The following is a 17547-nucleotide window of genomic DNA, read 5'->3' on the forward strand; positions in this document are numbered from 1 at the left end:
TTGTTTTTTCGTTTTACATAGAACCTAACCATTTTTCCTTAAATGAGTATTAGTTCCGTTCTACATTCGCGGTTTTCTGTATTTTTACGGTCTCTAACCTCCGCGAGTAAGAAATTTTACTGTAATTTATTTATTTTTAAAATTCAGAAATATTCCGTTACGTTTTACTTTCACAACTATACAGCTATAGAGCAAGACCATGTAAGAAAAGTATGCTAATCAAGTCGAATTTTTTTTTGTGCAAATCTTGACGTTTTAATGACCTCCTTCAAATCAAAAACACAATTTTAGAAATGAGAAATTCCGGAAGGATATATGCAGTTTCGACCGTATGTTAAAAATTAATTAATAAATTATAATAATAAGTTGGCCTGTTTTTTGTTTGTCTATTCAGATAAACAGGGTAAACAGATTTCAATGCACATTTATTTCTGTATATAGTGCATTAATGCCATTACAATTTGATCGACGGGGAAATAAAGATACAATCCGTATTTGTCCCGTATCTCAAAATTTTACTCAAATAATAAAATAATTTTTTACATTCGTAATTACATATTTTATTATTCTTATTAATTTTCTTCTTAAAGTGTTATAGTCATGATACCAAAGAAAGCAGGGGCAGATAATGTGAAGAATACAAAACAATTAGTTTAACTAGTCATGCATCAAAAATCTTAACTAGAATTCTATACAGAAGAATTGAGAGGAGAGTGGAAGAAGTGTTAGGAGAAGACCAATTTGGTTTCAGGAAAAGTATAGGGACAAGGGAAGCAATTTTAGGCCTCAGATTAATAGTAGAAGGAAGATTAAAGAAAAACAAACCAACATACTTGGCGTTTATAGACCTAGAAAAGGCTTTCGATAACGTAGACTGGAATAAAATGTTCAGCATTTAAAAAAAATTAGGGTTCAAATACAGAGACAGAAGAACAATTGCTAACATTTACAGGAACCAAACAGCAACAATAACAATTGAAGAACATAAGAAAGAAGTCGTAATAAGAAAGGGAGTCCGACAAGGATGTTCCCTATCTCCGTTACTTTTTAATCTTTACATGGATCTAGCGGTTAATGATGTTAAAGAACAATTTAGATTCGGAGTAACAGTACAAGGTGAAAAGATAAAGATGCTACGATTTGCTGATGATATAGTAATTCTAGCCGAGAGTAAAAAGGACTTAGAAGAAACAATGAACGGCATAGATGAAGTCCTACGCAAGAACTATCACATGAAAATAAACAAGAACAAAACAAAAGTAATGAAATGTAGTAGAAATAACAAAAATGGACCGCTGAATGTGAAAATAGGAGGAGAAAAGATTATGGAGGTAGAAGAAGTTTGTTATTTGGGAGGTAGAATTACTAAAGATGGACGAAGCAGGAGCGATATAAAATGCCGAATTGCACAAGCTAAACGAGCCTTCAGTAAGAAATATAATTTGTTTACATCAAAAATTAATTTATATGTCAGGAAAAGATTTTTGAAAGTGTATGTTTGGAGTGTCGCTTTATATGGAATTGAAACTTGGACGATCGGAGTATCTGAGAAGAAAAGATCAGAAGCTTTTGAAATGTGGTGCTATAGGAGAATGTTAAAAATCAGATGGGTGGATAAAGTGACAAATGAAGAGGTATTGCGGCAAATAGATGAAGAAAGAAGCATTTGGAAAAATATAGTTAAAAGAGGAGACAGACTTATAGGCCACATACTAAGGCATCCTGGAATAGTCGCTTTAATATTGGAAGGACAGGTAGAAGGGAAAAATTGTGTAGGCAGGCCACGTTTGGAATATGTAAAACAAATTGTTAGGGATGTAGGATGTAGACGGTATACTGAAATGAAACGACTAGCACTAGATAGGGAATCTTGGAGAGCTTCATCAAACCAGTCAAATGACTGAAGACAAAAAAAATTTTCTTAAGTTGTAGCATGTCTAGAACAAAGCTCTTGGTAGCCGAGAAAGTTACCTAAGCTGCTTAAAATTCTTTTAGGTTGTTTCGAATTTATGAACGTACAATGTAAAAACGGGAGAACGGCCAACTTCTGAAGTCGCTTGATTTGCTAACTCATATATTTTATTATTAATTTATGTTTGTTTTGTAATATTGCATTATAATATATTTTATTGTTTTATATATATATAAAATATTCAATTATACGTATTATTCTATACTTAAAAGACATACTCGTATATATTTATTGATATAATTTATTATATCGTAAACCATTTTAATTTATATATATTACTAGAAAAGCTTTCTCCTTTCTGAAATATGACTATTAAATGTTCTCTGTTTATATATTACCTTAAAAGGATTTAATGGGTTAATTTCCTTCTTTTACACGCGACCTCTTACTTGTATTATACTTAAACTTCAATCCGACACATTTTCCGTATTTGGAATGACAGTTATCTGGTATTAATATTATATATATATATATATATTATTTTTCTAAAAGCAATTCTTTTAATAACTATACTCTTCTGTACCAATACAAATTAATTGATATTTAATAGAACAACCTTAAGTACAGAACAGTTGAAATAGGATGACTTATTTCATTACATATCAGAAGCGCTTTCGCGAATTTGATTTGATCAGCAACTGCATACATTTTATATATGTGTATATATATATATTACAAAACCATCGAAAACTTACAATTCATGATAATACACCTTTCAATTACTTATAATTTTTTTTTTTTGTCTTCAGTCATTTGACTGCTTTGATGCAGCTCTCCAAGATTCCCTATCTACTGCAAGTCGTTTCATTTCAGTATACCCTCTACATCCTACATCCCTAACAATTTGTTTTACATATTCCAAACGTGGCCTGCCTACACAATTTTTCCCTTCTACCTGTCCTTCCAATATTAAAGCGACTATTCCAGGATGCCTTAGTATGTGGCCTATAAGTCTGTCTCTTCTTTTAACTATATTTTTCCAAACGCTTCTTTCTTCATCTATTAGCCGCAATACCTCTTCATTTGTCACTTTATCCACCCATCTGATTTTTAACATTCTCCTGTAGCACCGCATTTCAAAAGCTTCTAATCTTTTCTTCTCAGATACTCCGATCGTCCAAGTTTCACTTCCATATAAAGAGGCACTCCAAACATACACTTTCAAAAATCTTTTCCTGACATTTAAATTAATTTTTGATGTAAACAAATTATATTTCTTACTGAAGGCTCGTTTAGCTTGTGCAATTCGCCATTTTATATCGCTCCTGCTTCGTCCATCTTTAGTAATTCTACCTCCCAAATAACAAACTTCTTCTACCTCCATAATCTTTTCTCTCCTATTTTCACATTCGGTGGTCCATCTTTGTTATTTCTACTACATTCCATTACTTTTGTTTTCTTCTTGTTTATTTTCATGCGATAGTTCTTGCGTAGGACTTCATCTATGCCGTTCATTGTTTCTTCTAAATCCTTTTTACTCTCGGCTAGAATTACTATATCATCAGCAAATCGTAGCATATTTATCTTTTCACCTTGTACTGTTACTCCGAATCTAAATTGTTCTTTAACATCATTAACTGCTAGTTCCATGTAAAGATTAAAAAGTAACGGAGATAGGGAACATCCTTGTCGGACTCCCTTTCTTATTACGGCTTCTTTCTTATGTTCATTGTTACTGTTGCTGTTTGGTTCCTGTACATGTTAGCAATTGTTCTTCTATCACTGTATTTGAACCCTAATTCTTTTAAAATGCTGAACATTTTATTTCAGTCTACGTTATCGAATGCCTTTTCTAGGACTATAAACGCCAAGTATGTCGGTTTGTTTTTCTTTAATCTTCCTTCTACTGTTAATCTGAGGCCTAAAATTGCTTCCCTTGTCCCTATACTATTCCTGAAACCATGTTTTATGTTTTTATCTCTTGTTTGGATTATAATATAAAATTTTTAATTTAAATAAAAGGTTTTAAATTAAGATAAGTTAAATTTAATTTAAAAAGTTTAAAAAAATGTAATTAGTTAATATTTTTAACATAAAATTGTAAGTGAGTGGTGTAATATCATGGATTGCAAGTTTTCGATGGTTTATATATATATATATATATATATATATATATATATATATATATGCAGCCGTTGATGCCAATCAAATTTGTGAAAGCGCTTCTGTTATGTAATGAAATAAGTTAAGTGTCATCCTATTTCAATTGTTCTATACTTAGGGTTGATCTATTAAATATTAATTTATATATATATTTACTAGAATAGTCAAATATAAACCGGATTATTGTTTTGTGGTACATAATAAACATACAAAATATATTTATTACTTTTTTACATAGCGTCCCTGAAATTCTACATATTTTTCCCAACGTATAGAGAGCTTGTGGATCCCTTTTCTTCATAAAATGTTTGATTTGCTGGACTCCTCTTCGATGTCGCTCTGGAATCGATGTCCTCAGTGTCAACTTTAATGGTTCAAACAAAAATAAAACGCAGGGGTATAATCTAGGTCGAAGGATAATCTAAGGTTACCCAATAAACTTAATCGTTTTATCTCGATTACTAACGGCTGTGTGAGGCCTGACATTGTGAAGGAAAATTCCATCCGAATCGGTTGACAGTGTCTTTTGTTCCTGTAGTAATCTTTCACGTAGTCCAACGGCTAGCAGTAGTTGAAGTATTCACTGTACAACGTCGGTGGAGAAAATCGAGAAGTAATATGTCTTTCCGGTCCCAAAAGACGGTTATGGACTTTTCCAGCTGACGAACGTGTTTTCGCCTTTACAGGGCAATGCTCTCCATTCCTACAGTATTTAATCCTCGTTGATTTCGACTCTGAAGTGTAGTTTGGACCCTTGTCTCACATGTAACTATATAATGCAGAAATAATATACTCGTCAAAATCAGTTCGGGAGCCTTTGACAGATTTCCTACAGAACCCGTTTTTAATTTTGGGTCAAACGTCTTGGAACCCACCTTCCAAAATTTGCGGAACCGAGATGTTCTATGATAACGGAACGAGGATTTCCATGACTGATGGCGATCGTCTTCAAAAAGAGGTCACGGATCAATGTAATTAATTTAAAAATAAAAGTAAATTATCTTAAAATGATCATGATCTTATTGATTATTATTTTAAAAATAAAATAGTTGGTTTATCTCGGATAATTTTTTTTTTTTTTATCTTGAAAATGTATTACATAGTTTGAAAATAATTAAAAAAATAGTATTAATAGTTAATAAAAGTAATTATTAGTAAATCAATTCATAGCATAATATATCAAATACCTGATTTAGAAGCGGAGGAGATGAAATGATGTAGAAAATTGTCATACATTTTATCATAAGTTGGTGGCCTACCGGACTGTCTAGTGATCAACTCGTCGCGAATCAGTTGTTTTAACAGCTGATTTTCGAATTTGAAGGTTCTGAAAATCGAATCTTAGTAACCATACATTCTCTGAAGTAATACCTTACAGTAGTTACGGAGGCTAAACAGAAAAAGAGAGAGTTAACTACACATCTCAGGAATGGTCGGCCTGAGTCTCTACAAGACTATACTTCATTTACATATCACACGTATCATCCTCATCTCATTTGGCCTGGGATTGCTTATTGTTCACTAGTTGAACAGATTGCAACGTACATATTAGGAAAAAAAAGTTGGTGGTTATTTATCAACCGATTTTCAAATCTAATTTTTCACAGTAAAATGATTAAAATTTCTGCAAACATAATAATGATAAAACTGAGAATTACCGTGATATAAAGGATTGTAAAGTTGAATGGCCGCTATTTTAAAATTTGTGAACGTGATTACATTGTAATTTTTGATATATTAGACTACGTTGGCGTAAAAATATATGTACCAAATATTTTTAAGATTTCTCATTCCGATCTTGAGCTTTAAATTTTTCATAGGAATTTTGAGTTTAAAGGGTTAAAATGTGTTAACATTAAATTTTGTTATTTTTTTTTTAACTTCTCTGTAACAAATGAGAATATCAAAAAACCAATTTCTAGATTTTTTGAAACTCGATCTTGAAAGGGGTGAAGAAAGGTAACAAAATTTCGAACAGTGATTGCAAGTTTTCCCCGTTTCCGACCATACAAAACGAGATATTCACACGAATGGGTTTGCAAATACTCTTCAGATAAATATCTAAAAACAATTTTCGGGTTTTTGAATTTTAATATTTTAAGAGGTAAAAAAATATAACTTGTTTTTTACATTTTTGAGGTTTTATGCCACCGCTATTGAATCAGAGTTTATGAGATTTGGTAACATTGTGATGGTAATTTATATTTGTAATTCTGATATTTATTTCGCGAGAGAAACCGTGACGGGAAATCTAAAAACCAGTTTGTTTGTTCTGTACGTGTAAACTGTTGCTCTGAACAATTTACAGTACACTGGTATATTTATAAGTTGAAGAGGCTTTAGTACTTATTATTATTATCAGAAGCATAAGTTCAATGAACACAGCAGGATGTTTTGACTGGTTAAACATCCCCTGACCACGACGGGAAACGCAAGTAACCGTATAACGCGGACGAAGCCGTGACGGGATTCTAGTACGTACAGTTATAAGGTTTTATATATATAACCTTAAAACAAAATAACTCTGAAATTGCAGTCAGAGACATTCCTCGAAAAGCAAGAAGTGCAACAGGCGTTAACGAAAGAACAATTTCTAATAAAGAAACACAAAATTGATGGTAAACATGTTATGCCTAAAATGACTAAAAAGTTGGACGATTTTACTAAAACCGCTATCAGAAAAAGGTTCATTCGTTTTTTTTTTTTTCAATAACGAGCTTCCTAACTTGAATAAAATATTAAGTGCCGTGAATACTAATTCTAAATTTTCGAATTTTTCTAGAAATACATTACATCGTGTTTTAAAATCAGTCAATTTTCGTTTTGGAGCTGTAGCTTGTGAAAGTGTAAAAATGTTGTGAATTGGGCACGTGTTCGAAACCGGTCTAGTCGCTGAACAATACCGCTCCCCGGCTGCAGTACCAATAGGACCGCTTTGTTGCCATTGTACAGCTATAACTCTGGATTGCTAAGTAGTACAAGAAAATTGTTTGAATAAAAGTTGTCTGTTTTTTTGAGATTAACAACTTTTGCAAATGCAATACAGACGAAAAACAATTTTTTCCGGTGAAAAACCTGATAAAACACGTTTTTTACAACTTAGCTCCACCTAGTATTTCAATTTCAATTTACACGGCATAACTTCAAACACATTAATTGTAGAGGAGAATTTCCTCTACATTTTTCGTTTGAAAAACTTTTCTGTAAAATGCATAGATTCAGAGAAAAACGCATTTCAAAAACTTTTTGAGTTTTTCATAAATCTATGGAGTTAAGCTTCCCTCATCACCCCTAACGCATGGGCAAAAGATCAATCGGTAGATAAGGATTTTCAAGTACAGCCTATTTTGATGACAAATTGCCTGTACTAATTCATAATAGTCGGTCGTCAAGAATGAAATTAATTCGTACGTCAATAAGACAGTAACATGATGTTTGTAAGATGTTTGCGATTATTTTGCAGTCTAGTCGACTATTACTGTTAGTAGTCGCAAACATCTTACAAACATGACGTTACTGTCTTACGACGTACGAATAATTTTATTCTTGACAACCGACTAATATGAATATAACAGTTTAATTTAAAAACGATTATTTTGATTTGAATTTAAATTAACATCTTTTAGAAAATCTCTGAAGATGGAGTAACAGCTTCGAAAGTACTAGGATTTACACTTTTTTAAGTGTTGGTAAGTGGAAACTTAATTTATACAATTAAATTAATTAGAATCATCATACTTTTTTTTAACCTCCGGGACCACCGTTACCTATTGCTTCAGAGGATGAGATGAATGATTTGTAGCGTGTGAAAATCCCATGCCTGACCGGGATTCGAACTCCGGATGGAAGGTCGAGACGCTACTACTCGCGCCACGGAGGCTGGCATCATACTGTTTGTTATTTTGCTGCACGGTTTCGTGAGACAAATTGTGGTATACTTATAAACATATACTTATAAATTTTTAATAATACTTATAAACACTTTAAGAAAAAGAAGAAATATCCGTTTTATGTTGTTATAAAGTCTATGAATAGTAAATAACATAAAGTAGAAGATAATTTGGACAAGTTGTTATTTTTTCCGTAAGTGATCTGTTTTTTTTTTTTTTCAATAGCCTTGTTAAAAATTAAAAAAATATCAAGAATAATGATTGATTACGTGATGACAACTTATTTTTGTTATTATTTGATTTTCAACTTATTACTAAGCTATATCTATTTTAACAAAGAGAGGACAGTCTTTTTTTATTTAGTGGATTATTTTGATATTATTGACTAATAAACAGGAAACTATGCTTAACTAATTTTTCTTTAACAACTATGCATGTTTATATTCATCCAAGGTTGTTTTAAATATTCTGTTTTTTTTTCTTAGTTCCTGAAACAATCTATTTTTATATAAAGGCCCACATTAGTTTAATGTAAATTAAAAAACAAAAACAAAAACAACCTAAACACCCCGCTGCTGATACTAGAGTTTAAATAAATAAATAATGTTTTTTGTTATAATGTAAATATATACATTTAAATTCTTTTGTGTCAACATCGATTTTTTTTCTGTATCTATTGTACGTGTAAATTGTATACGTTTAAAATGGTTTATATGCACCTGCTTTTGCATTTAAAACAGTTAATTAGAAGAGAAAAAAGGTCAAACATTCCCCTTGATAAATCAATATCATACCAGCCGTATTTTGTGGTGAAAAATAACGAAATTTTACCTTCCCGTATAGATAGCGCTATATATACAGGCAATTTGTCATCAAAATAGGCTTTCTTTCTTTTTTTCCTGTTTAGCCTCCGGTAACTACCGTTTAGATAATTCTTCAGAGAATGATATGTATGAGTGTGAATGAAGTGTAGTCTTGTACATTCTCAGTTCGACCATACCTGAGATGTGTGGTTAATTGAAACCCAACCACCAAAGAACACCGGTATCCACGATCTAGTATTCAAATCCGTGTAAAAATAACTGCCTTTACTAGGACTTGAACGCTGTAACTCTCGACTTTCCAAATCATCTGATTTGGGAAGACGCGTTAACCACTAGACCAACCCGGTGGGTTCATCAAAATAGGCTATATTTGAAAATCCTTACCTACCGATTGATCTTTTGTCCATGCGTTAGGGGTGATGAGGGATGCTTAACTCCAGATTTTTTAACAACCCCCCCTCCCATAAATCTTGGAAAAACTCAAAAAGTTTTTGAAATGCGTTTTTCTCTGAATCTATGCATTTTAGAGAAAAGTTTTCAAACAAAAAATGTAGAGGACATTCTCCTCTACAATTAATATCTTTGAAGTTATGCCGTATAATTTGAAATTGAAATACTAGGTGACGCTGAAGTTGTAAAAAATGTGTTTTTTTCGGGTTTTCACCGGAAAAAATTGTTTTTTCAAATAAAAATTGTAAGGATTTTCAAATAAAAATACAAAATGACTTTAGGGAGAGAGCTCTAGAAGGGAAAGTATTGTAATAGGTCCAATTTGGGCATAAGCGGTTTTCACCGGATCTTGAAGTTTTGACATTTAAGAAACACAAAAAAACCGGATGGAAATTTTCCGGGTGTTACTGTTCGTATTACCTGTGTTAAGTGTTGGCCTCTAAATCACCTTATAGCTTTAGAACTACTAGGCCGATCTTGATCAAACTTGGTCAGATTACTTCTATATATGGGGTATCGATGCCATTAAATGTTCAAATTAAAAGGTCAACGGGGTGAGGCTGTAGAGCAAGATCACCCTCAGTAACTAAAAATTTCGCTTAATAAAGGTCATATTCTTCTTAGACACATTTGTTAGCGATTAGAAAATAACAATAGTTAGAAAATAGTTTTTTTTGCAAAATCGCACCCTCATCCCAAAAAGTGTGTATTATTGTAATCGTCTGCTATGTTGTGACGTCACAGGTAAGCTGTAGAATTAAATTAATGAATAATATTTAAATTAACTCGATCTGGTTGGGTTTCTAGTGTCTAACTCGATCGCTTGGGTGTCTCGGTACCTGGTGCGTTATGCCTCGCGGCTACACCAGTGTGCCGAACGTGATTACTAGTACCGCCACTTCCGTGCGAATTATATTTGGTATGGATTTAGTTAGAATCATTGAATTAAATAAACGAAAAAGATATTACATTTAAATAAAATTATAAATATTCTAAATTAAGTTGTGTGTGTGTGTATATATGTTTTAACCGTCCATCAGAAACAACTGTGTTGTCACCTTTTTTTTAATGATATTTATTCAAAATATTATTTAAAATTGTTACAATTTTAATTATTAACTCTGCTTTAGTAAAAAGTTTCAACAGATTTCATTATTCTGCAGTTTAGACCTATGACATTACAGCACTTTTATTAGCCAGTTATTTAAAAATTGTATAAAGAACTGTGCACATCACATACGTGAAGTGCTTGTAAGAAGGGGTAAAAACAAATTTTTTTTCTTTTTTTGTAGATCAATGGTTATAGTTATAGTTAAAAGTTAAAATTTTAGTTATGAATTAGAAGACACCCATCATTTGCTTCTCATAATTGTGTCCCAATCATAAGGGATAGGGACCGATTCGATTTCCGTGGTGGTGTGGTAGCGTCTCGGCTTTTCATCCGGAGGTCCCGGGTTCAAATCCCAGTCGGGCATAGCATTTTTTATACGGTACAAAAACTTATCCAATTGCAAAAGCTGTATGTGCTAATTTGTAATGACAGTCGTGTATAGTTTAATAAAATATAAGAACCTTCAATATTTTTTTTCAATAGTTAAATACAGAAAAAATTACAGTAAAAGCTATTGAAGATAAATTGATGAAAATTGTATATACATTCTTCTTAGTGTAAGTTTACCCTAAGAAAGGATTTTTTGAAATTCCACGATTAAATTGTTAAAATGAATTTTTGAATTTTGTTTGAAACTTAACTATTTTTTTTTAATTTCTCGGTAAGAAATGAAGATATAAATTTGATCTTCGGTTTGTGTAATTTTTATGTGATTGTCTAAAAACAGATTTCAAAATTTTTTGAAATTCCTAGTTTAAAGGGTTAAAATGGATTTAAAAAAAAAAATCCGGTTGTCTTTTTAATTTCTCTATAAAAAATAAAGATTTCAACTTCATTTTTGGTTTGCGTAATCTAGATGTATACACATGAATATTATTTTGATAACAATTGTTTTTTGATATTCATATAAAAATCAATTAGTAGATTTTTCGAAATTCGACCTTGAAAGGAGTGGAGAAAGGTTAAAAATATCGAATAGCGATTGCAAATTTTCCTCATTTCCGACTGTACTTAAATAGATATTCACTAGACTTGGGCTTACAATACTTTTCAGACAAGTATCTGAAAAAACAATTTCAGGTTTTTTTAATTTCGGTTTTTAAGGAGTGCGGCGGTGTACGGCGCGTCGGCATAACCAACATAGCCGCTGTCATTGTTACTGTATGTAAGATGTAACTGGCTACATTTGTTTCTGGTTATTTTACTAAAAAATCTGATGTAGGCTTCCTTGTATTCCTGTTAAATTACATATACACATTTTTTTTAAATGAAAAATTACGTAAATTTTTATTTCATTAATAACTTCTGATATTTTTTTTTATTGTTATTATTGAATTATTATTTATCTTATATTTTTTTTATAATCAGAGGTTAAAGATTATTAATAAATCAATATATTTAAATTTAAAAAAAAGTAAAAAAAGGAGATGTCCGATTCCAACCGATATGCCTTCTCTTGTAAGATCCAGATATTTCATCAATTAAGGTTTTATTTGGATATACCTCTGGTACCAATGGACGTAAGTACCACTTATGACATACCGTTGAAAAGCTCTCAATCAGGGTTATTACTGCAATTAAGAACAAATCCAAAATCTAATTTTTGTTTTGGAATTTGGGCTTTTTTTGGACACTTTTGGTTTGGTCGATTGTAATCAAAAGGGGAGGTTCACAACTAGATGTAACAACAATCCTAGATCCAAACTTTTGACATCCTACTGCTAATCGTTTTTGAGTTATTGCGATTTACATACGTACGTACAAACGTCACGCTGAAACTAATAAAAATGGATTCAGGGATGGTCAAAATGGATATTACCATTGAAATTTGAAAACCGAAATTTTTCGCGATCACAACACTTTCTTTACTTTGTGCAAGGAAGTCAAAACGTAAAATAAAAGAAGATTGGCCGCAGCGGGAAACTCAAGTAACCATTTAGCGCGCGCGAAGCCCCGACGGAGTTGATAGTATATATATGGAAGTGAAACTTGGACAATCGGAGTACCTGAGAAGAAAAGATTAGAAGCTTTTGAAATGCGGTGCTATAGGAGAATGTTAAAAATCAGATGGGTGGATAAAGTGACAAATGAAGAGGTATTGCGGCATTTGGAAAAATATAGTTAAAAGAAGAGACAGACTTATAGGCCACATACTAAGGCATCCTGGAATAGTCGCTTTAATATTGGAAGGACAGGTAGAAGGGAAAAATTGTGTAGGCAGGCCACGTTTGGAATATGTAAAACAAATTGTTAGGGATGTAGGATGTATACTGAAATGAAACGACTAGCACTAGATAGGGAATCTTTGAGAGCTGCATCAAACCAGTCAAACGACTGAAGACAAAAAAAAAAAAATATATACATATAATTATTTAATTATCATCATTCCTTTTTTATTATTTTTTTAAAATATATAAATAAATGTTTTATCTATACTTTTGGCGCCAATGTTGTTTTGTGTATTTCATATCAATTACAATTATTTCTGTAACATTTCGTAACTGTTTACTTTATCGTGCGATAACAGTAAAACATTATAAGAATTTAGTGGTTCTTATTATCTATATAAGTTAGTAATATATATTAAAAAATTAGTTTACGTTAAAGATTTTCAATGTTTTCAAATTTTATGTTTCAGGTTTTAGAAAAAATTATTGGATTTCGCCTTACGTTTCAGGATTGGACGTTTTTATACAATATTCCGCTGGTAAGATTTGATAATTTAATTTAATTAATTTTTTTTTTTTTTTGTTATACACTTGTGTAATATTAATCGCTGTCTTAAAATCATTAATAATGCAGCATTCATGTATATTACTATTATTATTTTTTTAAAGTAACATAATTTATACACGAAAAAGAACTCTGTTCTTTTTCTTTCAACTAATCTCGTGTTTTTTTAAGTCGAACGTATAAAAAAAAATTTAAAAATACATTATGTTTTTAACAGACTTCGGAAAAGGAGGTTATCAATTCGACAATTTTTTTTTTGTTGTAATGTATATACTCAATATCTCCGACGTTAGTGAACCTATTTTGATAATTTTTTTTTAATGGAAATAGTATACTTTCGGAATGGTCTCATATAAAAAAAAAACAAACAAATCAGATGATAATCTTAGGAAAAATCTGATGTGAACACCACATGACTTCCTTGTACGCCTATTAAATTACATATACACATTATTATTTTTTTTGAATGAAAAGTACGTAAAATTTTATTTCATTCATAACTTCTGATATGTTTTCATATTTTTTTTATTGTTATTGAATTATGTATTGTAAGTTTTTTTTTACAATCAGACATTAATAATTATTAATAGGTCAATATATTTAAATTAAAAAAAAATGAAATAAAGTCGGATTCGAATCGATGTGCCTTCCCCTTTGTACGATCCAAATATGTCATTAATTAAAATGTTATTTGGCTATAATTCTAGAAGCAATGAAAATAAGTACTACTTATGATAGATATATCGTTAACAAGCTGCTGATGAAGACTTATTGCTACAGTTAAGGTAAAGTCCAAAATCCAATTTTTTTTTATTTTGGGTTTTTTTTTGCAGTGGATTGCAATCCAAAACTAGCGAAAATGGATTCAGGGATGGCCAAAATTGATATTTCCTTTGAAATCTGAAAACCGAAATTTTTTGCGATCGCAATACTTTCTTTACTTCGTATAAGGAAGTAAAAATATTTAAAAAAAATCGGCTCGATACCCTTAGCCTCTGATCACTTGCACAGTACAAAAGGAGAGGGGTTTTAAAATAATATATAAAAAATAAAAAAACGTCTTTACAAATAGTAGTACTAAAAAGTTACAAGTAATCATATTTTTATTTATTGATTGAAGTTACAGTACTTAACAGTAAATAAATATGTTTGCAAAATTAAGTAACTATTAATAACTATACTTTCTTTCTTTCTTTTTCCTGTTTAGCCTCCGGTAACTACCGTTTAGATAATTCTTCAGAGGATGAATGAGGATGATATGTATGAGTGTAAATGAAGTGTAGTCTTGTACATTCTCAGTTCGACCGTTCCTGAGATGTGTGGTTAATTGAAACCCGACCACCAAAGAACACCGGTATCCACGATCTAGTATTCAAATCCGTGTAAAAATAACTGGCTTTACTAGGAGTTGAACGCTATTAATAACTATACTGACGGCTCAGCTGATTACGATCAAATGTAAATGAAAATCCCTTATTTTACACTATATTAAAACTAACATCTAGCGTTATCTATCATTGCAGAGTACTACTAAAAAACAAGCATAATACTTAATACTGCTGAATATTGTGTCAGAGAACCAATTAAAATCGGACAAAATGTTGTCGTCGGAATATACCGACAAAGGTCCTTAATGATGCACATCGGCATGTCGATGTGCTACGTACTAGTAGATACCACTAAAATATTATGAAAAAAAATAATTTAAATATAAAAACCCACTTGAAAAAATAATAGTACTAAAATGTTACAAATAATTATATTTTTATTTATTAACTAAAGTAAAAATATCTACAACAAATAACTATTTTTAAAGTCGGTGCCAGACAACACGTTAAAGTTTCGTAAAGTTAGTACTTCAACCGACCGCTAGGCGGCTGAACGAAATTTCTATATGTAAAATGGAATGTCAAGAGGATATAAGTGAGAGACATCCCACGATCATGCCTCATCTTGAGTTCGCTTAGTCGTGTATACTTGGTGATAATATATGTATCTATGCATCTGTAAAGAATTATTATATCTTATTTTTGTATGTCGCATTTTATTGTACTACATTTTTTTAGATCTCATTTTATTGTAGTAAACTTTCTATGACCAATTTTGCATTGTTTGAAGTAGGATTTGTATTATATAGATCATACATTTGTTTTTTTTTTTTTTGTTTAAGTTATGTTGCCTGGCACGGACTTCGAAAATAGTTTGTTGTAATTACTTTTACTTTAGTTGATAAATAAAAATGTATTTATTTGTAACATTTTAGTTCTATTATTTTTTTGAATCTATTTTTATTTTTAAATTATTTTATTAATATATATATATATTTGACCTACTAATAATATAAGCATAGCGTGTTTATAAAGATACGCAACCCACGTGTAAAACAACTATATTTATTTAATCATATAAATTAATTATATGATTCAGGAAACCTATAAATTTTTTACTTCCTTGTACGAAGTAAAGGAAGTATTGTAATCATGAAAAATTTCAGATTTCAACGGAAATATCCATTTTGACCATCCCTGAATCCATTGTGACTAGTTTTGGCGTGACGTCTGTACGTACGTATGTATCTCGCATAACTCAAAAACGATAACCGTAGGATGTTGAAATTTTGGATTTAGGGCTGTTGTAACATCTGGTTGTGCACGTCCCCTTTTGGTTGCAATCGACTGGACCAAAAGTGTCCAAAAAAGCCGAAAATCCAAAAAAAAAAAATGAATTTTGAACTTTTTCTTAACTGCAGTCCTTCATTGAGAGCTTTTTAACGATATATCGTAAGTGGTGGTACTTATTTTAAGTGATTCCAGAGTTATAACCAAATACAATTTTAATTAATAAAATATTTGGATCTTACAACAGGGAAGGCACATCGATCCTTTTTTTAATTTAAATATGTTGATTTATTTATAATTATTAACCTTTGATTGGAAAATGTTTTAATAAATAATAACTCAATAATAACAATAAAAAAATATCAGAAGTTTTTATGAAATAAAATTTTATGTACTTTCAAAAATGTGTATATATAATTTAATAAGCACACAAGGAAGTTATGTGGTGTCCATATCACATTTTTTCGACCTACGTATTACAGTAAATGTTCAAAATTCCATCCTTCAGCGTTGTAGGCGAAACAATTTGAAGTAGGCTTCAAATCGTTTCTTCATCTTCAGCACAACTCTTTTAAGAGATTCTGCACCATGCTGATTTCGGTGTTATTTTTCAATTCATCCAAAGTGTGTGGGTTGTTTTTCAAATGCTTAAATACCAGTAAGTAAAAATTTGTTGGTGAGGAGATCCGAGTAACGTGGACATTATAAATTCGGCGGGAAATTATACCGTCACCGAAAATTCATGAACTCCATAATAGAATCCTCATGTGGTATTTAATCATAAACACCAGTTTCGATCTTTAGGTTCAAGGAAGGTACGAAATTTGTAATAATTTTTTTTATAATATTCTCCAGTTAATTCTATGAAAACTCTTCGTATCGAATCGAATGTGTTCACCAAATAACTTTTTCTTTTTTTTTGAGAATGTCTATGACTATTCTTGGAAGTCCATATTCTATTGTTGACTGTTAATGGATCCTTAGAAATGAAACATCGCTTCATCTGAATGAAAAATATTGTCCAAAACACTTACCACTTCGAATGAAACGTTTGATCCACCAAAAGGACTGAAATCATCTGTCTATTTACGTCAGATTCTCCAACTTCTTACTCTAATCGAATTCGATACGTGTGTGACTTGTCTTGTGAAGAACCCTGGCCGAAAGAGTAGCGTGTGGAAAAAATTCCCTGGAAAACGTACAAGCGAATTATGAATGTCGTGTAAACTACTATCGTGGGAAAATTTGCCATAAAAACATTCTGGCAATCGTAATAAAGCCGAGTTAATAAATAATATTCAACATATGAAATATGCTAGGTTGTGAAACGGCACGCTTGTGTAGTCGTATGGAACTACTGATACAGTGGAGGGACAAGTAGCGTGATGTATTAATTTTGGCCTTGTCTAGTACAGTATCAGCAAAATATTTACTTCGCTAGGAATCTTGTTAACAACAAATTTACAAATGTAGGATTGATGTCCCTTTTGGATTGCGTGACTTTATGAACGGTCTGTAATAAATTAATAACAAAATTAAAGTTGAAAAAAATTAAAAATATATTACCGTAAAAAGACCTCAGAAATAATTATTTCCATTAAAATAAAATACATAAATTTTAAATTATTTTTTATTATTGATTGGAAATACCAAGATACTTATTACGAGTAGGTTGTTAATTAAAATGTCATCATGAGTTAACAGTTAAATAGTAACAATTTGTAACAATTGCACCACAATATGTCACAATCTAATAAATTATATACCGTATACTTTTAACATTCGTCACAGATAAAAGCAGTGGTTTACGAAACCAGTGACGGCTCGCGTATAGGCACTATGGAAC

The 17547-nt window shown here is 31.1% G+C and overlaps 1 protein-coding gene across 1 annotated transcript in view; it reads left to right on the forward strand.

The window, feature by feature from the left end:
• path (solute carrier family 36 member pathetic) overlaps positions 1-17547 on the forward strand; it is a 337200-nt gene that overhangs the window by 120005 nt on the left and 199648 nt on the right. Inside the window, exon 3 of the mRNA XM_075373145.1 lies at positions 12989-13057. The gene's annotated coding sequence lies outside the window, so the exon portion shown is untranslated. The remainder of the gene's footprint in view (positions 1-12988; positions 13058-17547) is intronic.

The sequence above is a fragment of the Lycorma delicatula genome, chromosome 8 (assembly GCF_047948215.1).
Source record: "Lycorma delicatula isolate Av1 chromosome 8, ASM4794821v1, whole genome shotgun sequence".
Lineage (NCBI taxonomy): Eukaryota > Metazoa > Arthropoda > Insecta > Hemiptera > Fulgoridae > Lycorma > Lycorma delicatula.